A 26,296-nucleotide genomic window follows, 5' to 3' on the forward strand; every position below is an offset into this window, starting at 1 on the left:
TTCTACTTCTCTAATTTGCTTTTTAAAATCCTTTTTAAGCTCCTCCAGGAATTCTTTTTGGACCTGAGACCAAATTACATTTTTCTTTGAGGCTTTACATGTAGCCATTTTGACACTACTGTCCTCTTCTAAGTTTACGCCTTAATCCTTCCTGTCACCATACTATCTTTCCATGGTCAAGTTCTTTTTTTTGGGGGGGGGGTGGGGGGGTTGCTCATTTTTCTGCCTTTTTTGTGATTTGGTGTTTTTATGTGAGAATGGGGTTCCGGTCCTGCACTGTCCCAAGCTTTTTGTGCTGGAGCCCAGGATCTTATTGCTGGCTTTCACTGGGCTTCAGGGTTTGCTTTCACTGGAGGATTGGTTACCCTTCTGGCTTGTATTGGGGATGGAGACTCCTTGTGGGCCTCCCTTCGTTATGGAGTTTAGCTGCTGGTCTGCCCTGGGATGGGGCCCTGCTTCTGGGTTGCTGTGGAAACAGGGTCTCTGCTGGCAGGCTCTAGGAGCAGGGTCTTGCTGTTGGCCAGCCCCAGGGCAGGGCTTCACTACTGGTCAGCACTGAGGTCGAGGCCTTGCTGGTAGTTTGTGCTGGGGGTGGGGTTGTTGGTGTGGGACCTTGCTGAGCTGCACAGATTGCTCACTTACCTAGGGGGCTGCTGGTTTACAGAAAGATGGGGCCTCACAAGTGGGTTTCCCCAGGCTTGGGCCTCACCCCTGCTGTGAGGCTGGAGGCTGCTGCTGCTCTTGGACCTTGCTCCCCTCCACCCGAATAAGACAGATCTTTCCTGCTGTGCTGGTAAGTTACCTCTCTACTCTCAGATCAATTCTGAGGCAGTTTTCTAGTTGTTTGGAAGAGAATTTGGGAGTGGCTTCATGGGATTCCTTCCTCAATCCTCTATCTTGGCATTGGAAGTCTCCCACTGATTTCTAAACTGGAAAAGTAGATGACATGGATACACCTGGTAGAAGAGGTGGCTTCTGGCCAGCTGCTTTTGGGGGCCAGCTTTTGAGGAGACAAAAAGAGACTCCAATGAGGAGGTAGAAGAAGGAGTTCTTTCCTACACCAGCATTATGGTGAATCCAGGGACCTCTGGCCCACTCCCCATGTGGAGCATGGACTTACTCAACTGGGCTTGTATAGGAGGCTCCTGGATCCTTTGCCTCTCCTTTTGTTTCTCCTTTCCTCTAGCATATATCTTCCAAGCATCAAAAAGTCCTGGGAAATCTGTAAGCACTGGTGACAAGAGTTTTGTCACTGTTGCTAGTGACAAGTTTTAGCAATGTAGTTGTGTTTATGGCAGCAGCAGTAGCAAGATTGGCCATGTAACAAGAAAAGGATTGGCATCAGAGGGAAATGCTCCCACAAAAGAAAGGTCCATTTGGATACTGCTTGGCTGTTTGATTGGATAATGCCAGTGCAGAGGAGAAATAAAAAATGACTAGCTGCCTCGTAAACACTGTATTCTATGGAGCCTTAACTATTAGCCTCCAACTGATTGTACTAGTAGTGAAATTAGTCTTCCAGGGGGCAGCTAGGTGGCACAATGGATAGAGCTCTGGCCTTGGAGTCAGGAGGACCTGAGTTCTAATCCAGCCTTAAACCAAACACTTGACACTTACTAGCTGTGTGAACCTGGGCAAGTCACTTAACCCCAATTGCCTAAAAAACAAGCAAACAAAAAAAAAAAGAAATTAGTCTTCCAATGGATTGCATTAGTAGTAATAAGTCACTAGATTTTGTTTTAGTCAGTTTATGATTCTTTGTTGCTCAGCATTCCCTTTTCTGTGTTGGAATAAACAACCTGTTACATAACTGATTCATATTTATACCTTAGATACTTTTTTATTCCCCATTCCCCACACCGTTTGATGGAGAAAATCTTAAACTTTGAGCCGTAACCATTTCTATAATTAACAACTTTACAAGTAGCAACTTCCCCTGAAGTATCCAGGGTAGGAATAATGAATCAATCAATGTGAGAACTAGGGAACCTACTTTCATTGTTGAGAAGTTAGGCAACCTCAGAGCAATAAACCTACTATAGAACCATTCAGCTGGATACAGAGGTGGGAGGGGTTGGCACTCTGAGCCTCTATGAGTCCCAGCAGGCACTACATATGGTTTCTGTGTGAGACATATAAATAGACAAGAGAGAAAATGGAGTTATGCAAATGTCTTTAAGAATTTAAAGGGTAGAAAAACATGGTAAATAAAAAACTGGAGCCAAAGATGAAAGTCACCAGAGATAGGTAGAAAATCCCACACTTGAGTTTAGAGAAGTCAACTATCCGGGTAAAGGATGGAAAGGACATGACTAAACAAGAGTTCAGGTGAAAATGATCTGGGCTTTTAATGGACTACAAGATTAATAGTCTTACAGGGTCCTACTCTGATATTTTATCATGGCATGGAAGTAACCCTAGGTTCTTAGAAACCATGTCAGGAGAGTGTAAACTCTGTCAAGGTCTCTTAAGATGTAAAGGCTGCAAGTAGAATCCCAGAAACAGACTATCATCTCATTACCAACATAACTACACATGGAGAGATTTGTTACCAGTAAGTGATGAATTATTTGCTCATGGTAACCCAAGAAAAAAAATAAGAAATGACTCTTGGTCTTGAGTGGCATCCTTTTGCTTGCACAACAATAAGGATGGAGTGGCAGATAAAAGGGGAAAAGGGTCTTGAGAATTAATCACAGTTTTAAAACAAACTATAAACATTAAGTTGGCTGTTCATACTCTAAATGTATAATAATTACTTACTGACCAATGAATTAACATATTTGCAAAATCAAAACTATATCAATATTGATATTCTAATGATAAATAAAAGCAGAAGACAAAAGGAAATTATAGCTAAATGTCTGGCTGGCTTACAGATTTTGTATGGATTGTTAGACAAAGGATTTGGTAGAGTTGCCCCAAAGCAATAAGAAATATGTTTTTTTGGGGAACAATTGATCATTTCATCTTGTAGTGCTTGTGATAAGCATGAATAAAAGATGACTGTAAAGATTATTTCAGCTTAGATGAGGTATAACATCTGTTTTTGATAAGGGGAATGAAGTAAGCATTTATGCAGCACCTACTATGTGTCAGACACTGTACTAAATGCTTATTCTTAAAAATAAATATCTCATTTCATCCTTACAACAACTGTGGAATGTAGGCACTATTATTATCCACATTTTACAGTTGAGAAAACTGAGGCAAATAGAAGTTAGGTGGCTTGCCCAGGGTCTCACAGCTAGTAAGTATCTGAGGTTGAATTTAAACAAGGGACTTCCTGATTCCAGGCCCAGTACTCTATCCAACAATGCTTCATAAAGGAGAAAGAGAGAAATTCTTTGAAGAATTTAGCAAGATACTGCAAACCAAGATAAAATATACTTTAATATATAATGACCTTAATGTTGAAGTTGGCACACAGGAGTATGGTGAAAAACATGTCAGAAAATATGACTCAAATTTTCTTGAATTTATTCATCTGTGTATATGTTATCTTTCTACAGTGGAACATGAGCTTTTTCAAGGTGGGGATTTTTAAACTTTTGGTTATGTATCCCCATATCTTTTCCCGCACCTTACACGTGGTAAATGCTTGATGAATTGGATTGAAGAGAGATTAGATTTGCTTTTCTTGTTCTCGAGCCAGCTCAACCTGACTGGAAAGAGCTGAATGTTAAATTTTCAGTGTAAGCATTTATACTTTGGAAATTAGCAAATGCTATCGATCAGAGCTTGATTTATTGTTTTGTTGATCATTGAGTCTTAACAAAATGATGGCAAAATGTTGATAATACAGACTAAACCTCCAAGTGTTTAGGGGACACATATTAAAGGAGAGGAGCCATTTTAAAAATATTTACCAGCATACACCTGCAATGAGTTGAAGTTCAGAAAGTTAGATTTAGGCTCAATATAATGGAATAAAGACTCCTTTTATTGGTGAGGTCTTTCTGGAGCTTCCATTTTGGAAAAAGAAGCCATACGAGCCATCTCTCATTCTCCAGACTTAGCCTCCTCTTCTCAGCTGCCTCATGACTCCACTCCACTACTTCTGGTCCCTTCTCCCATTGATGAGTTCCTAGAAACTTCATTTTGCAAAAAGGACACAATGATTATCCCTAAGTTCTCTGGACTTAACTGCCATGACTCTACCTGGGTACTTTCTTCCTATCCCTTCCTTTTTTTTGAGCCCTTCTTTTATTTGTTCTCTTCGCTCACTAGAATGTAAGCTTCCTAAGGGCAGCAACTATCTTTCTTTTTGCTTGTGTAAGAGCTTAATAAATGCTTGTTGACTGACCAACTAAAAATTATAGCTATACCAAAAGAAAAAAAAAGTCAATTTGTGATTGAAGTGATTGAAGTCAATCACTTCTAAGGTATTTTCCAGCTTTCAGCATATGATACCATAGTAAATATGTATTTAATAATGATGTTGTTTCACTGTCTATATAATACCTTTAAGCAAAATGTCTTTTCCTTCTTTAGCTTTGACACTTCGAATCTTTACTGTTGCCTGGTATGAAATTAAAATTTCAGCTTTTGAGTCTCACTGGTGAGCTGCAGTGAGAAAGAACCACAGGCAGGCCCAACCTGAGCTTCGACACTTCCTGTGCCGCTGCTCACCATGGAATACCTTATCAGCATTCAGTGCCCCGACTACATCTTGGTGGCTTCGACTGCATGGCTGCCAGCAACATTGTCCAGATGAAGGACGATCATGACAAGATGTTTAAGGTGAGTGAGAAGATCTTACTTCTGTGTGTTGGAGAGGCTGGAGACACTGTGTAGTTTGCTGAATACATTCAGAAAAATGTACAGCTCTACAAGATACACAGTGGGTATGAATTGTCTCCTTCAGTAGCAGCTAACTTTGAAATCTGGTTGATTACCTCTAGAGTTGGACCCCATACCATGTCAACCTCCTGTTGGCCGGCTATGATGAGCATGAAGGACCTGCACTGCACTATATGGACTACCTGGCAGCCCTAGCCAAAGCTCCATTTGCAGCCCATGGTTATGGTGCCTTCTTGACCTTCAGCATCCTAGATCATTATTACAAACCAAATATCACACATGAGGAGGTAGTAGAGTTCCCAGAGAAATGTCTGGAAGAGCACCAGAAGCGCTTCATCCTGAACTTACCATCCTTCAGTGTCTGAATCATCAACAAAGATGGCATCTATGAGCTAGACACCATCCTCCCTTCCAAGAGAAGCTCCTAACCTACCACTGACCCCCAAACTGATCCCACTGGCCAGCTTTCCTTTTTGTAACTCACTCCTTTACTGTTGTTTTTCTATGCTTCTGAAATTGACAGAGAACTAGATAGCAATAAAGTTGGATATTGACAAAAAAAAATTCAGCTTCTGGGTTTTTAAAAATCTCTTAAGGTGGGAGCCAAGGTTGCAGAGTAGAGAAACATTCATCTAGCCTTTCCCAACATTCACCTCTAAACAACCTTAAAACAATGCCTCAAATCAAATTCTAGAGTGGTAAAGCCAACAAAAGATCAGAGGAAGACGTTCTTCCAGCACAAGATGACTTAGGAGGTTGGAAAGAGAGATTTGTGACACAGAGATGGAGACTATTCTGAAGTCCACATGTATGAAACACCAATGGTGGGACTGGGTGGTGGTGACAGAAGCAGTAGCAGCTTTAGGAGCTCTCAAGCCAGAGATGGTAAGAGGATCTGGCAAATGGTCAGAAAGAGACCTGGTAAATGGTCAGGAGAGCCCTTTTCTAGTACTGGACGCAGGACAAGATGCTGTTTGGCAACTCTGTTGCTTATACCCACTTCTGGGCAGAAAGGAGCACTTTTGATCAAGAGGGAGTGGAAGCTCCGAGGGCCATTATCACTTTTGGTCACAAGGGATCAGGGACTCTAAGGAACAGTATTACTTCTAGTTCCAAAGGAGTAGGGGCCCTGAGGAGCAGTATTGATTGCAGCCATAGGGATCAGGGGTCCTTCCTGGGTTAAGGACCAGAGTGCAGACCAGGAGAACAGTGACCACACTTCTCCCCAGATCAGACCACCTTGGAAGCACCAAAAACTTGCAGACCCCCAGAACTAGTTCTGAAAACAGCAACATGAAAAAGCCTAAAGTTTGAGACAGTGGTCCCTTCTCATTCTAGGAACAGAGCCCATCTTTAACATAAAGTTCAAAATCATGAAGTAGGGTAGAAAAATGAGCATAGAACAAAAACAAGCTCTAATCATAAAAAAGCTACTACGGTGGTAGGGAAAATCAAGACACAAACTCAGAAGAAGGTAATGAAGTCAAAACAGTCACAAAGTCTCAAAAAATGTGGATTGGTAATAGAAATCTATTCTACCTGACAAGAAAATAGGATGGGAAAGGGATAAGGGAAAGAAGGGATGATAAAAGAAGGGAGTGATTAGAAGCAAAACAGACCTTAGAGGAGAGACAGGGTAAAAAGAGAGAGAGAAAAGGATAAGCAGTAGAAAATAAGATGGAATGAAACAGGTGATAATGGGCATCCTTGCTTCACCCCTGATCTTATTGGGAAGGCTTCTAGTTTATCCCTGTTACAGATAATGCTTATCCTTGGTTTTAGATAGATACTACTTATCATTTTACTCTGTTTGCATTAGGGTCACACAGATAGAAAGTGTCTGAGGCCAGATTTAAACTTAGGAAGAGAGTCTTCCTGACTCCAGTCAAGGTGCTCTATCCACTGTGCCACCTAGCTTCCCCAAGTGAATTTTAGCAAATATTTAAAGAACAAATAATCCCAATATAAACTATTTGACAAAAAAAATAGGTAAAGGAGTCCTACCAAATTCCTTTTATGACATAAATATGGTTTTGATACCTATTGTAGTGAGAACAAAGACAGAGAAAGAAAACTATAGATCAATTTCCTTAATGCATATTGATGCAAAAAATTTAAATAAATTACTAGCAAGGAGATTCCAGCAATATATCACAAAGATCATATACTATGACCAGGTGGAATTAATACCAGGAATGCAGAGCTGATTCAATATTAGGAAAACTATCTGTATAATTGACCACATCAATAACAAAAACAACAAAAATCACATGACTGTATCAATAGATGCAGAAAAGGCCTTTGACAAAATGCAATATCCATTCCTATTAAAAACACTAGAAATCATAGGACTCAATGGAGTCTTTCTTAAAGTGATAAGTAATATCTATCTAAAACTAAGAGCAAACATTATCTGTAATGGGAATGAACTTGAAGCCTTCCCAATAAGATCAGCAGTGAAACAAAGATGCCCATTATTACCCTTATTATTCAATATTGTACTAGAAATGCTAGCTATAGCAATTAGATATGAAAAAGAAATTGAAGAAATAAAAATAGGAAATGAGGAAACAAAATCATCACTCTTTGCAGATGATGATGGTATACTTACAAAAGCCTAGAGAATCACCTAAAAAACTAACTTGAAACAATTAACAACTTCAGCAAAGTTGGAGGATATAAAATAAACCAAAATAAATCATCAACATTTCTATACACTACCAACAAAACCTAGCAGCAAGAGATAGAAAAATAAATTCCGTATAAAATAACTGCAGGCAATACAAAAAAATTGAAAGTCAATCTGCCAAGCCAAACCCAAGGATTATATGAAGACAATTAAATTACAAAGCACTTTTCACACAAATAAAGGCAGATCTAAACAACTGAAAAATACTAATTGCTCATGGACAAGTCAATATAATATAAATTACAATTCTACTTAAGTTAATTTACTTGTTCAGTGCCATACCAATCAAACTATCAGAGCTAGAAAAAAGAATAACAATATTCATCTAGAAAAACAAAAGGTCAAGAATAAGAAGAGAATCAATGGAAAAAATATGAAGGACAACAGCCTAGTAGTTCCAGATTTTGAAACTATTTTTACAAAATGGTAATCATGAAAACAATCTGGTACTGGCTAAGAAATAGAGTGGTGGATCAGGGGATAGATTAGGTACACAAAAAACAGTAGGAAAGGACCATAGTAATCTAGTGTTTAATAAACCCAAAGATCCAAGTTTTGGGGGTAAGAACTCAACCTTTGACACAAATTGCTGGGAAAACCGGAAAGTATTTTGGTAGAAACTAGGCATGGACCAGTATCTCATTTTATATACCAAGATAAGGTCAAAATGGATAAAGGATTTAGATATAAAGGGTGATATAAGTAAATTAGGGGGCATGAAAAAATATACTTGTCAGATTTGTGGATAAGGGAAGAGTTTATGGCTAAATAATAGATAGAGAGGATCATGAGAAGTAAAATGGATAACTTTGATTACATGAAATAAAATAAAAGCTTTTGCACTAACAAAACTAATGCAGTCAAAATTAGAAGGAAAACAGGAAACTGGGGAAAATTTTTGTTTAATAACCAGATCTTCTTAAAAGAAAAATGTGTGCAATACAATTTTTAGTTTTAATTTACATTTTTCTCCATCACTTTTTAAAATCTAGACAATTACCAAAAGAACAAATCAAGTCCTGATTTGTAGCATTTATTGATTTCTAAGGTGTAAATACTCACACTGAAAATTTTACAATTAGTTCTCTTAGTCAGTAGGAGCTGGCTGTACCACATATAATCCAAGAAGGTCAATGACAAAAAGAAAGGCCTCATGTACTGCAAAATATTTATAGTAATAATATAGTAGTATTTATAGTAGCACTTTTTTTTGTAGTGGCAAAGAACTGGAAATGACATAGTTATCCAGGGTCTGTCATAAGAAATTGTTGGACATGAATATAGTGTAATACCACTGTGTTGTAAGAAATGGCGACTATGGTGAGGACAGTGAAACAAAGGAAGACTTACTTGAAATGATGCAAGGTCAAGTAAATAGAACCAGGAAAATATATACAATAACTACAACAAGAAATAACAGCAAAAAAAAAATTGAAACAGAATGCTGAGAAATGATGACCAAGGTTGGCTTCCACGAAAATATATGAGAAGACAACCAGTAGAATATTGATATTAAAGAGATGGAACTTTATGTAAGGAAAAAGTTTGAGATCATCAAAGGAATTTTTGCAGTTTCCTGAAAGCAATCTAGCCTGTTCTCTCTCTTCTTTTAAGTGTTTATGTCTGAACCAAATTCATAGTCTGTTTGTACTGCCTGTTTCAGATATCCTGATGGATAAGATTTTTAGGTTTTCCATTCAATTACATGGAATAACAATGATTATAGACATTCTTCATCTACTTGGTCTTTACTGCATAGCTGGTTAGCCAAATACTTTTGAGTGGCTACAGATCTCTTCCAGGAGGCTCTACAGTGTTCTTAGACTCATGTGACAAGCACAATGTCACCCACAAACAGCAGCATCTGAAGGACCTCACTATCCACATGGGTATCCCTTTTCAACTTGGGCTTTGTGCTGGATTACCTTCATGCTGTGAGGAACATGCTTTTTAAATAGATTTTGCTCTGATTTAGGGCTTGCTAGATGCTTATAATTAAAAAGTCATTGAACAAGGTAATTTTTGTTATTCCTTTCAAGGAATCTTGAATGATTTTTAATACATAGATATTACAAGAGACCTTTTAAGGAGGGCTTTTGTTAGAAGAGAGCCTTTAAGGAGTCTTTTTGTTTCAACAAATCAATGACTTTAAAAAAATAAATTAATGGAAACCTCACACTGGGTTATTTTTGTTATTTCTTTCAAGGAATCTTGAATGATTTTAAGACATGAATGGGATACACTTTAATGGAAGAAAGCCTTTAAGACAGTATTTTATTCCAACAAATCAATTGCTTTACAAAAATCAACTAATAATACAAACAGTGGAATCTGTACTTTTGACAACTTTTAGTCAATTTGTAATGGTAAAGGTGTGGTTTCCTGTGGAATATCACTTGGAAAAGTTTGTTCTCTTCTAATATTTTAATTGAAGATTATATACATATAAATGATTCTCATAAATATTTCCTATTGATGAGAAAATAGGCATATTGTTTGGTAATTCTTGATATTCTTTTGGTCACTCTTCTTCAGTATTGAGTTTCATATTTTTTTTTGAAGCAATCAGGGTTAAGTGACTTACCCAGGGTCACACAGCTAATGACTATCATGTGTCTGAGGCCAGATTTGAACTCAAGTTCTCCTGACTCCAGGGTCAGCACTCTATTCACTGAGCTACCTTAGCTGCCCCAAGTTTCATATTTTTCAATACACATTGTATCATTCCCTTCTTCATATTATTTGTGAATTGATGCCTCACCATCCTCATAATTGTTTCACTTCTAACATGGATTTTCTCTATATATACTTATTCTAAAATAGCTACTTTCCTCATCTTCATTTTAGCTAGTGTCATTTTTACCTTCTCTATCTGTATATCTGAAGTTGTGACATTAGACTCCAAAAGTGGTAGTTCAAATGTTCTTTATGGCAAATTTTTTTAAATACAAAAATCTTTGCAGATCTTTTCTGTTTTCTTTCTCTTTGTCCTTCCATTTTCATCCTCCAATGACCCTGGGATGACTTTGCTTAGTTGTATCTTCCACCAAGCTTTCTTTAATCTTCTTTACCCTCTACTACTACTCTTTCTTTTATGAGGCTATGCTCCTAATCTTTCATTCTCCTTTTCCTTAAGAGTTTACAAATTTTTTATTTTAGATTGATTTCACCTTTGACTGCCATTTTTCTGTATCTGGTAAGTTAAGTGTTTGCTGACTAATGTCCTTTTAAGTCTCTTTTGGTGTCCTTGTTATGGCTATTTATTTATTGAAATATATGTATGGAATTATTGTGATCCATGTTAATATTCTTTCTTAATTTAACAAGCTTTCATTATTGACATATTGTTTAAATAAGTCAGGGCTGAGTTTTTTTTAATTGTATGCCATGTCTTTTTCTCATTTTTATTCTTTTTTCTAACTTTGTATTAATTCTTATATTTGATGTTTTATGAAGGAATACTTTTCATTATCTTTCAGTATTCTCCTCTAGAAGAATTTGCAGATGAGTTTATATAATCTAAATTAGTATTGCTCTGGGGCACATGTATCTTAGGTTGGCAAAAACATTAAATGTTTGTGAACTCATGTAGTTTCTAGGCTCTTTTGTCCTCCTCATTGTGGTAGTTGCATCCTAGCAGTTATATTTTTATAAATAATGATGAAAATCCATGTGGATATTTGTTCCTTAATTCATTTTCTTCTTATTTTTTTGGTCAACAGCTTATTTAAATGGTTAGGTTGGAGTTCATTCAATTGTCTGCTATCTTATTTTCATCTTTTTTCTTCCTACTAACTTAATGTTAATTTTTATCTTTTCTATAATGTCAATGGTCAGACTATGCAAATAGCAAATTTGGAGGTGACTAGCACGGTGGTAACTAGAAATTTCCTTTTCCTTAATATTATTGCCAGTTTAATTTTCTTTTTTTTAATTTTAACTCTTATTTTATTATTTTATTTTTTAATTTTTTTTTGTTTTCAACATTTACTTCCAAAAGATTTTGAGTTCCAAATTTTCACCCCATCTCACCCCTCCCCTCACCCCAAGACGGCATGCATTCTGAATACCCCTTCCCCTAGTCTGCCTTCCCTTCTATCTCTCCACCCCCTTCTCTTATCCCCTTCCTCTTCTATTTTCCTGTAGGGCAGGATAGATTTCTGTACCCCATTTCCTGTATTTCTTATTTCCAGTTGCATGTGAAAACATTTTTTTTAAACATGTGTTTTTAAAACTTTGGGTTCCAAATTTTCTCCCTTCCTCCCTCCCCACCCACCCTCATTGATAAGGCAAGCAACTAAATATAGGTTATATATGTGCAGTTATGCAAAACACTTCCATAGTAGACATGCTGTGAAAAACTAACTCTATTTCCCTTAATCCTATCCTGCCTCCCCCATTTATTCTATTCTTTCTTTTCACCCTGTCCCTCCTCAGAAGTATTTGCTTCTGATTACTCCCTTTCCCAATCTGCCCTCCTCTCTATCATCCCCCTGTTCTCTTGTCCCCTTCCCCTCCTTATTATCCTGTAGGGTAAGACAGATTTCCATACCAATTGAGTGTGTATGTTATTCCCTCCTTAAGTCAAATCCTATGAGAATAAGATTCACTTATTCCCTCTCACCTTCCCCCATTTCCCCTCCACTGTTAAGAGCCTTTTCTTTTCTGTTTTTTTTTTGTGAGATAATTTACCCTGTTCTACCTTTCCCTTTCTCCTTCTCCTAGAATAATCCTCTCTCACCCCTTAATTTTATTCTCCAGATATGACCCCTTCATTTTCAACTCACCCTGTGCACTCTATCTATCTATCTATCTATCTATCTATCTATCTATCTATCTATCTATCTATCTATCTATCTATATCTATATATACATACATACATTTTTTCCCTCCAACTATCCTAATACTGACAAAGGTCTAATGAGTTACAAATATCATCTTTCCATTCAGGAATGTAAACAGTTCAACCTTAATAAGTCTCTTATGATTTTCTCTTTCCTGTTTACCTCTTCAGTTTTGTATTTGAAAATCAAATTTTTTCTATTCAGTTCTGGTCCCAGTTCCATTTTCTATGATGTTATTTGGCACTCACCATGTTCAGTGCCTTCTCATTTCTTGAAGAAATTATTCATATACTTATTAGGCTTCCATGTAGCTGTCAAATCTTTGATTTCTTGATACTGTATAATATTTTCCATTGTAGTTTTTACAATTCCCATGCCTACCTTTATACTGGGGTAATGAAGTCTTGATTTATACATATATTGCTTTAATTTGGAGCAGCATATGGATTTCTTTATGGAATTTTTCTGCTTCATCATCTGGAGCAGATATTGGTGCATAAGCTATAATTATTTTCATGGTGGTCTTTTTACAAATACTTCTAATGAGTGCTGCAAAGAGAGATGACCAGCTATACCTTGAATTGATGTTTTTCATTGCCTTTGGATGCAACTAACACTGCCAGCTCATTTATTTGCCTCTCTGAGAATCTGTGAACCATCCTTTCCTTTAAATGATTTTTTCTTATGGCTGCTGGTTTCATATATGGCAAGAATGCCAACACTGATATGGTTCACTTTCTCCAATAGCATGCCAACAGTTGAAATAGTTTTAATTTTTTTATTCTGAATCTATCAAACACCAAATAAAATAAGTATTTTCACATAGTATAACAACAACAACAACAAAGAGTATTGTACATGAAACTGCATATTTGTTATGTATGATTTGCTTTTCTTTTAAAACTCAACATGTAACTTTAAAAGCAGTCCTGCTCATCTATGATTCTTTCTACCTTCTTTCTATTCTTGTCCGTGCATCATATCTTCTCTATTTCTTCTATTTTCTTTCTCTCTTCCTTCCTTTTCTTTTTTCCTTCCTTCTTACCATCTCTTTTCATAGTTGGAAAAAAAAAAGAAAAACAAAATCCTCAAGCAAAACTAATCAACTCATAAATTTTTGGGTAAGGAGCTCATGCTTAGAACATCAATAGTTAAATCAACAGATACAGATGTTCTAAAAAGTATGTGACTCCTAGTATCCTCTGTGCCTCTTTTTAAAGAATGTTTTATTGATGCTCTTCTGCAAAAATCACTGTCACTTTCCAATGACTTCAACTCATAGAACCTCCCTTTATTATGAATGAGTTTGGTTAAATAAAATACAACTGTTGACTGTCTCTGAAAATGTATACTTCCTTCTACATTATATAGAGGTCTACCACCTCTATGCCATGAAGTAGAAGGCATGCTTCATCATTGTCTTCTGAAGTCACAAACAGTTTCTTCATTGTTCAGTGTTCTGAAGTCTTTTGGTGTTGTCATTGTGGTCGTTATGAAAATTTTCTATAGTTTCTGCTTACTTTGCTCTGCATTATTTTCTAAGTCATCCCAAGTTTTTCTTAATTTGTCATATTTTGTTTCTGACTCAAAGTCTCAAATGGATCTGTGATATCATTGATCTGGGAGTTCCCTCTAGGGAGTCAGATTTTGAGTCATCCATGCATGGTTTTTGTTGATACTTGTCAGTTGGTGCAGGGTGTTCATCTAATGCATTGGAAGCCTTTCTTGTGTTTTCCTGACATTGTAAGGGAGCCAGTGGAGCTTTTTGTTTGACTATCTGTCATCCCTCATCCTTGTTACATGACCAGCAATCTTTCTTCTTGTCACACATTTCCTTGGTGATATCTTTTGCTCTTCATCAATTATATGTTGTAGCCTGCTCACACTCACCATGTGCCAATCTAATCAACCTCTATAGGATAATATTTTTTAGTTCTTCAGCATTGTGTTTAATTCTTGGCCTTACATCACTGCAAGTAAAATGTTAGTATTAAAAAGGACCTTTAAATTTCTATTTTCATGAGAAGCATTAGCTGCAATTTATTAATCCAATTCCCAAGCAATGAATATTAATTTCCCTTTGAGTTTCTTCAGCACTCTCTTTTCTGCCACTCTTCTAGTTGAATGGGATTAAATTGAACGAAGGGTCATTTTATATTCTTACTTGTTTGTTTCATGGATTGCTGTGGCCATTATCTAGTGGACAATCTGGTCATGGGTCTCTCTGTATTTAGCTATGCTGCTCCATGAATTCCAGGCCCAGTATCTCTGCAGCATCATACTTTGAAGCTATTCCAATATGAAGGGATCTTGCTAGTAGTCTGCCTTCAAGAATCCAAGGTTTCCTTCCAGCTATAATAAAGCATCATGGTGAGACTTTTATAGTTCCCACTTCTGAATGGGTAGGTGAAAGATAATTGTGAATGCTTCAAAGGTTTCATCACCTCGGGTAAGGGTGGGAGTACGGATTACAAAGTGCATTTCTCATATTGGATACATAAAGCATAACAATAAACTAGCCTTGAACAAAGAGCCAACTTCACTTAGTTTGATTTGTTGAAGAAATCAAAGTTAGATGAAAAGGGTTAAGTAACCAGCCTTCCTCAGGAGTATAAAAAAAGAGAACATTCTTTGGCAGTTGAGAGTGGGGGAGGGGCAGAGAGAGAAGGAGTGGAAAAAGTGAAAAGAGAAAGAGAAGAGAAAATAGAAAAGGAGAATAGAAGAGGGAGAGAGAAGAAAGAAGATGGAGAGGGACAAGTAGGGAGAAGTAAAAGAAGGAGGGAAGAAAGAAAAGGAGGAGGAAAGAAGAGAAAGAAAAGAAGGTGAAGAGAAAAAAAAGTAGAGAGAAGATGGAGAGACTAGGAAGGAGAAAATAGGAGAGATAAACGGGGGAGAAAAGAAAGAAGATAGGGAGAGAAGATAGGAAGAGATAGGGGAAAAGAAAGAAGAGAAAGAAGAGAGAAGACGGAGAGAGAAAAGGAAAAATGAAATAAAGAGATAAGGAGAAAAAAGAAAGTAGAGAGGAGAGTGAAAAGAGAGAGAGAAAAAAAGAGGAGAGAATAAGAGAGAGAGAAACCACAACAAAGCAAGCTGAACCTAAGAGAGACAAGAAGCAAGCAGGGTGAGATATCAGGTTGAGTAAAAAAATAAAGTCATGAGAACAATAAAAGATGATCCATGAATCAAACATAAAATAAGCAGTATTCTGCCCATGAGAACAGGTTGATGCAATGAGTTTGTGCACAAGCCTCCAAGCTCAAGCAAAGCAGAGAGTAGAAACTTTGAGCTTATTTTGAAACTTTGAGCTTATTATGTTCATACTAACAGCCGGCTCATCCCCACCACTAGATTTTGGAAACTGAACCCTCTGTAGAAATAAAGCCCATGAGTTGAGGCTAGACGCATTTTTTTTTTTTTTGGCTCCAGATGTTTGTATCAGTCCTGGTTTGTGCTTTAAAAAAAACAAAAACCTTTAACTTCTACTCATGTGACTGACATATTACACTGCCTTGAATTTGTATGGTGCTTTACAGTTTTCACAATATATAACCGTACACTCTTACTTGATCTTCCCAGAAATCCTATGGTAGTGTTGAGAGTTAGCAATATTCTTATCATCTTCATCACCACTCTCATTAATTTGGATCTCATCAATGAATGGGGCCCAGAATCAGAGACTTTTCTTTGTTAATGCAGATGTGCATCTTCTCTACAATCTGTACTTTTACAAAGTTGCCTGGGGGCACTGAGAGATTAAATAAATTGTTGAGGGCTATGAAGGCTATTATGTTTCAGAGTCAGGACTTAAATCCAGGTCCTCTAAACTTTGAGGTCAACTCCGTATCCACCATGGTTAATGATTTTATTCTTATTCTTATCCCTATTTTACACATGGGAAAATTAAGACTGAAGGAAATTTTTAGTGACTTTTCCCAGGCTCTTCATACTAGGAGATGCAGAACTGGAACCTAGATCTCCTAATCTTGGTTAAAGTTCTTTCTATCATACCAGCTGGATATACTTACCTGCTGCTATCTGTTGGCTTTGAACTACAATGGGGCAAGTGTAAGTAACCAAGAAGATGGAAATTAGCCCTTCTGGATCCATTCTAGATCCTAATCTAATGTTGTGGCCTGGGAATACCAGCTCTAATTCTTAAATGCCACCAACTCACCTTAGTTGTTTCTCAGTCGTGTCTAACTCTTCATGATCCCATTTGGTGATTTCTTGGCAAAGATACTGAAGTAATTTGCCATTTCCTTCTCCAGCTTATTTGACAGATGAAGAAACTGAGGCAAACAGTGACTTGACCAGAGTCACATAGCTAGTAAGTGTCTGAGACAGATTTGAACTTGAGAATATGAGTGTTCTAGACTCTAGGCCTTCATCCACTTTGCCACATAGCTGCCCCCACCTTAGTACAAAGGTTTTATTTTTCAAGAGTGTACATTTTCTAACATCTAGTAGTGGGTTTAAGTTTATAGTATGGAGCCCTGGGTAAATCACCTTAAAGTTTACTTTGTGTACTGGGTTGGTGCATAGGCTGGGCGCTTCCCATGCCTGTTTGTCATTTCTGTTACTGCATGTTTGTCATTTCTGTTACCTAGAACCATAGAATTTTAGAGATAAGAAAGAATCTTCAGAATGTGTCATATAACCTCTGCATTTTATAGGAGACTGAAACCCAAGAGAGGTACAGTAATTTACCCAAATCAAATAGCTGGTTATTGGCAGAACTGGGCCTTGAACCTCTGGCTACCTATTCTATTCACTAAATCTGGGCACTGAAGTTCCATTGTCTGATAGCTTTTAATAATATGCCTTAGTTGGATTTTTCTGTTTTCTTTTATTCATTGGATGTTGAAAAATCTAATCTAATTAGAGCAGGGTCAAAAACTGATCAGGACAGCAATCAAAGAAGACTCCTCAAGGGAGTAAAGCTAAAAATTTCCCTCTGACAGCATCACTCCCTACAAGAGGACTTTGATGATTCCACTAGTTGTTGGTATTCTCTCTCCACCCCCTGCTTCCCCATGCTATTTTGTATTTATTTTGTATTGGATAATTGACATATATGCCCTCCCCTCCGCTCCCTACTCTAGGTAGAATGTAAACTCAATGAAGGTAGAAGCTATTTCATTATTTATTTTTGTATCCCCAATGTACTAGATACATCATCAGTACTTACAGTATTTCTTTGAAGCTCCTTATCTTACCAGGCAGGACTGGTTATTAGTATGATGGTGGGGACATTATCACTAGGTATTGATAAAGGAGCAGTCTGTATTTCCTTTTCATGCAGGAGGAAGATGTTGCTGCTTTGGGTTACTTTACTTCTTTCCTCTTGTCTCTCAGTGGCCCAAGCATGGGGAGGATGGGATTTCCAGAATGACAGGGTCCGGAGACTTGAAGAGCTAGGGATCCAAGAGGAAAAGAACTTGTTGGTGCTCACGGCAACAACACTGTCCAGAGTGCTGAATGAGACTCGGTTTCTGATGGTGGAATTCTGTAAGTAATCTGGCCTTCCCAAAAGAAATGGGCTCAGCAGTTGGGATAGAACAAAAGGGGAGTTTAATTATAGCTCACATTTCTATGGCATTTTGAGAGTCACAAAACTTTGAAGTTTTAGTAAGAAGGAAGGAAAAGGTTTTATTTTGCTTTGTTTTGTTTTTTGCTCTCAAGAACTTACACTTTATTTTTTAAATTAATTTATTTATTTTTAGTTTTCTACATTCACTTCCACAAGATTTTGAGTTCCAAATTTTTCCCTCTCTCTCCCCTTCCCCCACCCCAAGATGGCATGCATTCTGAATACCCCTTCCCTTGATCTGCCCTCCCTTCTATCACCACCCCCCCCTTCTCTTGTCCCCATCCCCTTCTTTTTTCCTGTAAAGCAGGTTGGATTTCGATACCCCATTGCCTATATATCTTATTTCCCAGTTGCACATAAAAACAATTTTTAACATTTGTTTTTAAAATTTTGAGTTCCAAATTCTCTCCCTTCCTCCCTCCCCATCCACCCTCATTGAGAAGGCAAGCAACTTGATACAGGTTATACATGTGTAGTCATGCAAAACATTTCCATAATAGTCATGTTGTGAAAAACCAACTATATTTCCCTTCATCCTATCCCACTCTCCATTTATTCTATTCTCTCCCTTGACCCTGTCCCTCCTCAAAAGCGTTTGCTTTTGATTATCCCCTCCCCCAATCTGCCCTCTCTTCTATCATCCCCCCTCTCTTATCCCCTTCACCCCTATTTTCTTGAAGGGTAAGATAGATTTCCATACCCAATTGAGTGTGTATGTTATTCCCTCCTTAAGCCAAGTCTGATGGAGTAAGATTCATTCATTCCCTCTCACCTCCCATCCTCTTCCCTTCCACGGTAAAAGCTTTTTTCTTGCCTCTTTTATGTAAGATAATTTACCCCATTCTACCTCTCCCTTTCTCCTTCTCCCAGTACAATCCTTCCCCCCAATTTTATTTTTTAGATATCATATCTTCATATTCAATTCACCCTGTGTCCTCTGTCTATATATATTCCCTCCAACTACCCTAATACTGAGAAAGGTCTCATGAGTTGTAAATACATTTCCATGTAGGAATATCAACTTTAATAAGTCCCTTATGATTTCTCTTTCCTATTTACCTGTTCATACTTCTCTTGAGTCTTGTATTTGAAAGTCACATTTTCTATTCAGCTCTGGTCTTTTCATCAAGAATGCTTGAAAGTCCTCTATTTCACAGAATATCCATTTTTTTCCCCTGAAGAGTTATACTCATTTTGCTGGGTAGGTGATTCTTGGTTTTAATTCTAGCTCCTTTGACCTCTGAAATATCGTATTCCAAGCCCTCAGATCCCTTAATGTAGAAACTGCTAAATCTTGTGTTATCCACCATACTTGAATTGTTTCTTTCTGGCTGCTTGCAATATTTTCTCCTTGATCTGGCTATAATATTCCTAGGAGTTTTCCTTTTGGGATCTCTTTCAGGAGGTGATCAGTGGATTCTTTCAATTTCTATTTTACCCTCTGGTTTGAGAATATCAGAGCAGTTTTCCTTGATCATTTCTTGAAAGATGATATCTAGGCTCTTTTTTTTTGTATCTTGGCTTTCAGGTAGTCCAATAATTTTTAAATTATGTCTCGTGGATCTATTTTCCAGGTCAGTTGTTTTCCAGGTTAGTTTTCCACATCAGTTTTCCAGGTCAGTTTTCCAATGAGATATTTCACATTGTCTTCTATTTTTTCATTCTTTTGGTTTTATTTTATAATTTGTTGATTTCTCATAAAAGCATTAGCTTTCATTTACTCCATTCTAATTTTTAAGGAATTAGTTTTTTTCAGCTTTTGGACTTCCTTTTCCATTTGACCAGTTCTGCTTTTTAAGGCATTCTTTTCCTCATTGGCTTTTTGGACCTCTTTTGCCATTTGGGTTAGTCTATTTTTAAAGGTGTTATTTTCTTTGGTATTTTTTTGGGTCTCCTTTAGCAAGCTGTTGACTTGTTTTTCATGATTTTCTTGCATCACTCTCATTTCTCTTCCCAGTTTTTCCTCTTCTTCTCTTACTTAGCTTCTCTAACTCCTTTTTGAGTTCTTCCATGGCCTGGGACTGATTCCTAGTTTTCTTAGAGACTTTAGATGTAGGAGTGTTGACTTTGTTGTCTTCTTCTGGTTATATGTTTTGATCTTCTTTGTCACCAAAGTAAGATTCTATGGTCTGACTTTTTTGCACTGTTTGCTCATGATCCCAGCCAATTTCTTGAGTTGTAAACTCTTTATTAAGGTAGGTGTCTGCTTCTAGTGTGGAGAATGTACTGTCCCAAGCTTCAGGGGTTTTGTGCAGCTGTTTTCAGAGGTATTTCTAGGGACCTGTAAATTTTCAATTCTTCCAAGGTGATATGACCAAAGGTGAGGTGTTTGCTCCTTTCCTGGCCTGTGCTCTGGTCTGTGAGTGACCACAATCACTCTTTTCTGTCTTAGAACTGTGAGGAGGATTCCCTCTCCACCCCTGCCACAAACTCCACCGTGCCAATGCTTCTCCTTGCCCCAGGACCACCACCCAGTACTGTGACCCAGATCCAAGCACGGGCAAAGCAAGAGAATCCTGCCTCAACACTAGCAAAGAAATCCCTGAAATCCCCCAAAAGGTTTTGATTTTCTTAGGACAACTGTTTGAGCTATCTAATATTAGCTGGGAAATGAGAGGTATAGGCAAGTTAACATGATTTACAGTATCACAGCATTTGAGAGCTGAAAGGGATTTCCATAGGCAAGTTAACATGAGTTACAGTATCACAGCATTTGAGAGCTGAAAGGGATTTCTATAGCCATATCATAACCAAGTCATATACTAAAGCCACATACATAACTAAGGGTCATTCAACCTCTGCTTGAAGACCTCTAAGGGTGGGGATCATCTCTCAAAGCAACCTATTTCACCTTTGGACAACTCTTAAATAGTTAGGAAGTTTTTCTTGACATGAAGCCAAAATTTGTCTGTCTGAAGCTCCTACCCATTGCTCCTGGTTCTGCCCTCTGGAGGCAGAACAAATAGAAGTAGTCAAATCCCTCCTTCACACAACAGCTCTTCAAATATGTGAAGCTGGCTCTTATGTCTCCCTATCCTAGTATTATTTTCTCCAAGGTAAACATATCTAGTTCTATCTTTATATCATCTGTTCTCATTTGCCCCATGTCCTTCATTATTTTTGGTTGCCCTCCCCCTTACAATTCCCAGTTTATGAATATCCTCCTTAAACCACCCAGCTCAGAACCAAACAATGTTACAGGTGAGGTCTGAAAAGAACAGAGGATAGTAGGACTATTACTTTCCTGCGCCTGGAAGCTATGCCTCTCTTAATCCAGCCCAATATTGTATTAGTTTTTTTTTAGCTTTCATATCACATTGTTATTCATGTTGGGCTTTTATCCATTAAAAACCTTGATCTTTTTTTTTTCCAAAATAATTGCTGTCTAAATATGCCTCCTCATGCTTCACTTATGAACTAGGGGCATTCTAAAATATCCAAATACAAGACTTTATATTTATCCTTATTGAACTTCATCTTATTAGATTCAAATTAATTCTTAATCTAGCCTGTTAATAGATTTTTTGCATATTGACTCTGGTCCTGTGTGTTAGCGGTCCCTTTCAACTTTGTGTCATATGAAACATTGATGATCATGTCATCTGCTTTTGTCTGAGTCATTTGACAAAAACATTAAACAGATAGGAACAAGCACAGAATTCTAGGGAATTCCACTAGAGGCTTCCTGCTAAGTTGGCATTGAACCATTAACAAATGCTCTTTCAGTTCAGCATCTAAGCAATTCTGAATTTTATTGTACTATCCTTTAGTCCCAATGTCTCCATCTTATCCAAAAGAATGGATATGGGATGCTTCATCAAAATATTTGCTAATATCTAAATAAATGATATCTATAGCATTCTAACCATCTACCTATTCAGTAATCCTGTCCTACCCATCCCCCCGAAAGGAAATTAGGCTATTCATTCAAGAAACCTTCTCTGAGTAAGCAATGACCTTGCCCTGCTAGTGCTGCATCTAGCACTTTGCACATCTCCTCTGTGTTTATCATTTATTATAGCTATTTTTGTATTTGTCATATCTACCTCTTTTAACTATATGTAAGCTTTTTTAAGGCAAGAACTGTGTCATATCAATTTTTAAAAATTTCACCCTGTTTAGCACAGTGCTGTACAGAAGATATACTTGATAATTTTATCCACTGAATTGATTTGAAATATCTATCTATATATGTAGATATAGATGGTTTACTTAGAAAATCCCAAAGAATAATCAAGGAAACTAAATGAAACAATTAATAGCTTTAGTAAAGTGGTAGGATGCAAAATAAACACAAAAAAGTCAATAATATTTATATATAGCAGTAACAATTCATGAGGAAACAGTAGAAAAGAAGTCCCATTTGAAATAACTACAAAATGCTTAAAATAGTCAGTCTGCCAAGGCACATTCAAAACATAAATGCAGTTACAAAATATTATTAAAAGAAATAAAGAATTACTTAAAATTGAAATGATATTCATTGCTTATGATGGGGCCCCATCCATATAATAAAAATTATATTACCTAAATTCATTCATAGATTATTGCTATACCAATCAAATTACCAAAGAAAGTTTCCATAGAACCAGATAAAATAGTAACAAAATTCATTTAGAGGAACAGAAGGTCTAAAATCTTGAGATTATAAACAATATATACAATGACTGTAACAATGTGAAGAAAGAACTATAACCAAAAATGCAACTGACTGCTGTGTAACTATAATGCCCAACCTTCACCCTAGTGAAGAAATAGGACCCCTAATGCTCTGCACTCCCTTCTTTACAGGAGTAGAGAACTATGGGTATGGAGGATTCCCTATATCATCAGGTACAGGTTAATTTTATTGAACTGCCTCCCTACTATAGGTATTCTATATTAAAAGAGCTAGATATTTGGGTAGGGGACCAGGAAATTATATATTCAGAATCAAAGGTGATGTGAAAGAAAAAGATATAAATAAAAATAGAAAAAAAGTACATCTGATTTATTCTTCAACATCTTTTATATAATGGAGGGTATGGGCCTGTTTTTAGTAGGCTTAGAGTCAGATGATCATTGTTTGGTGGTCCTTCTCTACCATTTATTATCTATGAACCCTTTAATAAGCCAATTATCCTCTTTGGCCCTCAATTTCTTTGCCTGTAAAATTGAATAATTGAATAATATTTGTATTTACTACCTCAGAGCTGTTTTAAGACTCAAAAGAGATATTAAGTCTAAGGTTCTTTGTAACCATAATTCAATAAACACCTGAAATCTACTACTACGTTATTTTCTGTACTGGACAAAAATCTACATTTAGCTTGATTTGTCTGAGGCCTCATAAGTAAGGAAAAATTCATTTTGGGACTCTGCAAGAAATCATACATTTTGGAGGTATTTTAGATAGATTTTATCTTTTATTTTTTTGGGCTAGGCAGTAGGGTTAAGTGACTTGCCCAGGGTCATACAGCTAGTAAGTGTTATGTGTCTGAGGCTGGATTTGAACTCAGGTTCTCCTGACTCTAGGGCCAGTGCTTTATCTACTGCACCACCTAGCTGCCCCTTAGATAGATTTTATCAATAAGTGTTGAAACATAAAGAATTTTCTACTTGAGCCTTATTTGACTAAAATTTTAAATTAAAACAGCATCAGCTAATCTCTTCCTGGGCCAAGTATTCTGTTTAAACCAAGTTTTATGGCACTTTCTATTTGGCCTAAAATGATTGCTTTTAAATTTCAAAGAGATCCCTTCTTCTAGGGTTAAGGAATTTGGTGACCAAATTCATGGTTGCCCTGATGTGATGATTCAGCTTGGTCAGTTCAACTTCTTTCCCAGTTTGCAAGCTGACCCAATTTTGGCCTCAGATGAGATCTTCTGGTGCCTGCCAACTCTATTACTGGCAGTCTCTGCTCCTCTCAGTAAAGCAGAAAGTTGAAAATGGAGAAACACGAGAAGACGGAGATGAATTGAGTGGAATTAGGCCTCGGGTAAAACATTCACAAAGACCTTTCACCCCTTCTGTAGTATTTTAATCTAATGATTTCTAGCAATGTTTACCTAACTGTGTCACCTACATAGAGAGGCAGGGTAAGTTAGCAATTAACTATTTTTGGAGTCAGGAAGACCCAGATTCAAATCCTGCCTCTGACACGTGCTGACAGTGTGACTGTAGGCATATCAATGTTATCACTCAGGGTTCCCAGGTAACTCTGTAAGACTAGATGTTGCAAGATAGTTGCTGATTTGTATTTGTATTGGAGTTTCTTCACTCCAGAGCCCCCATACTCATGCAATCATAATGAAGATTTGTTTAAAAATCTCCTAGACAATGATTTACAGCAGTTAGTACAGGAGTTGGGGGTAGGAGAGATTGATTTCTGTTTCTTAGTGTTTTATATTAGCCAGCTTGAGACTGGTCTCCTGAATTTTCTCTTTATAGCAATGAAATATTTTGTTCCACCCAACTGTGTTTCATGGAGATGAGATAGGGGCTAGGAAAAAGTAAGCTATCCCAAATTTCAGGATTTGGAATGAATTTGTTCTTTTCTCTATTCCATAAGAAGGAAAGTGAATTCTAGAACTCCTGTCTTTTTGTAATAAAAACATTTACCTTAAATACTCTTCAAATCAGGATATTCCTTTCCCAGAACATTCATAGGATTATAGATTTAGAGCTAGAGGAGACCCTTGAAGTCATTTAACGGATAAGGAAATAGGGAGAGAGAAAAGATAAGTCCAAGGTCTCATAACTAGCAAGTATCTGAGTTAACATTTGAATGTAGTTTAGGTGGTGCAGTAGATAAAGTGCCTTGAGTCAGAAAGACTCATTTTCCTGAGTTCAAATCTTGGCCTCAGACACTTACTAGCTGTGTGACCCTGGCTAAGTCACTTATCCCTGTTTGCCTCAGTTTCCTCATCTTAAAATGAGCCAGAGAAGGAAATGGTAAAACCACTCCAGTTCCTTTGCCAAGAAAATGCCAAATGGGGTTACGGAGAATCATCCACGACTGAACAACAACAACAACAACAACAACTTCCACATTCCTAGTCCACTGCCCTACCTATTACTGCCTCAGAGATTCCTCCATAAAGGGATTTATTAAGCCCTACCCAAGAAACTTCATCTCCATTGCAGGAAAGCTAGAGAAGAGGCAACCATTCTGAAATATTACTTTGATGATTCAGAATTGAGCCTCAGACCACAAAACTAATAATGTTATTTGGAGATCATAGACCTAGATCTGGAAGGGTCCTCAGACACCATGTACCACTACCACTTCTCTCGCATTTTGAAGACAAAGAAATTGAGCCCTTGGGATATTTGGTGAGTTGCCCAAGGTTGCACAGATAGTAAAAATCAGAAGTGGGGTTTGAATCCAGGACTTTGGACGCTAGAGTCAGTGTTTTTTCTGCTGTATCATGTTGATATAGTCACTGCCTCACTTAAATCCAATTCACAGGCATGTCACGACATCGACCTCACAATGTCATTGGTCCTCTGTGAGAACAACAACAACAACAGCCATTCACCCCTTCTTTCCCTATTCCTATGATTAAAGAGGTCTGAGATTCCATACTTAGGGTCTCAGCTCAATGTTGTCAATGTTCCAATGAGCCATTTAGGACTGAACAACCTGATACCACTGCTGTCCTCAGGGGGACATTCCCACAGAGTTCTGAGCCAGAAAATCCCAAAGCTATTTGAAAAGCCAAATAGAGCAAATACTTTCTTACCCCTTCTCTTCTTTCTTCTTTTCCTGCTTAGCATTCAACTCCACACCCAATCCACTCCTTTCCTGTTTTGCCTTGGCTGATCTGAGACCTGGTCACTTTCTTAATATACTTCATGAATTTATAAGTGGAATCATATCTCTTTCTGTTTTTAGTCTGTCCTCAGATGGCAGCTGTTCGGAGGCCCATTGGTCATTTTCAATGTTGTTCTATGGTCCAAAGTGTTACACTTTGGACTGTACCTGGTGTTCCAAGGGAGGGCACACCATGGCCTCAGACAAATCTTTTTTCTTGGCATTGGGACAGTCTTTCTTGCTGTAGCAGCACACTGGGCAGAGAACAGTGAGTGAATGATAGCTACGTCATCTGTATTGAAGGTACAGCTTGCTACTCAGTAGCCACTCATTCAGTTGAAGAGTTTCCGGTGGTTTGAGCTTACCACCACATTCTGGAATTATTTTGCCCTCTTCAGCAAATGCAAACAATCTGGGTTTATGATCTTGGGCAATTTATTTCCACTCTCTGGGCCTCAGCTTCCTCACCTTTAAAATAAAGGGGTTCAGACAAGATGACTTCTAGTTCTAAAGCTCAAATTCTACAATTCCGTCTTGAATTCTAAACCCAGAATAGTGCCTGTTTTTTAATTCA

At 37.4% G+C, this 26,296-nt stretch overlaps 1 protein-coding gene and 1 pseudogene across 4 annotated transcripts in view; one reads left to right on the forward strand and one right to left on the reverse strand.

Annotated features, from left to right (window-relative positions):
• LOC114052384 (acyl-coenzyme A synthetase ACSM5, mitochondrial-like) overlaps positions 1 to 25,877 on the reverse strand; it is a 66,364-nt gene extending 40,487 nt beyond the window's left edge. The window contains exons 1-2 of one of the 4 annotated variants that reach the window (XM_027874963.1): positions 25,652 to 25,877; positions 17,526 to 17,751 (exon numbers count right to left, since the gene is read on the reverse strand). The gene's annotated coding sequence lies outside the window, so the exon portion shown is untranslated. Of the gene's footprint in view, positions 1 to 14,501; positions 14,587 to 17,525; positions 17,752 to 25,651 lie in introns of those variants that run through there. The other 3 variants (XM_027874959.1, XM_027874962.1, XM_027874961.1) reach the window with 3 other exon arrangements.
• On the forward strand, positions 4,511 to 5,321 carry LOC114052385 (annotated as a pseudogene).
• Positions 25,878 to 26,296: the final 419 nt, after the last annotated feature.

This window comes from Vombatus ursinus, unplaced genomic scaffold, assembly GCF_900497805.2.
Source record: "Vombatus ursinus unplaced genomic scaffold, bare-nosed wombat genome assembly UNPS02014807.1, whole genome shotgun sequence".
Classification (NCBI taxonomy): Eukaryota; Metazoa; Chordata; class Mammalia; order Diprotodontia; family Vombatidae; genus Vombatus; species Vombatus ursinus.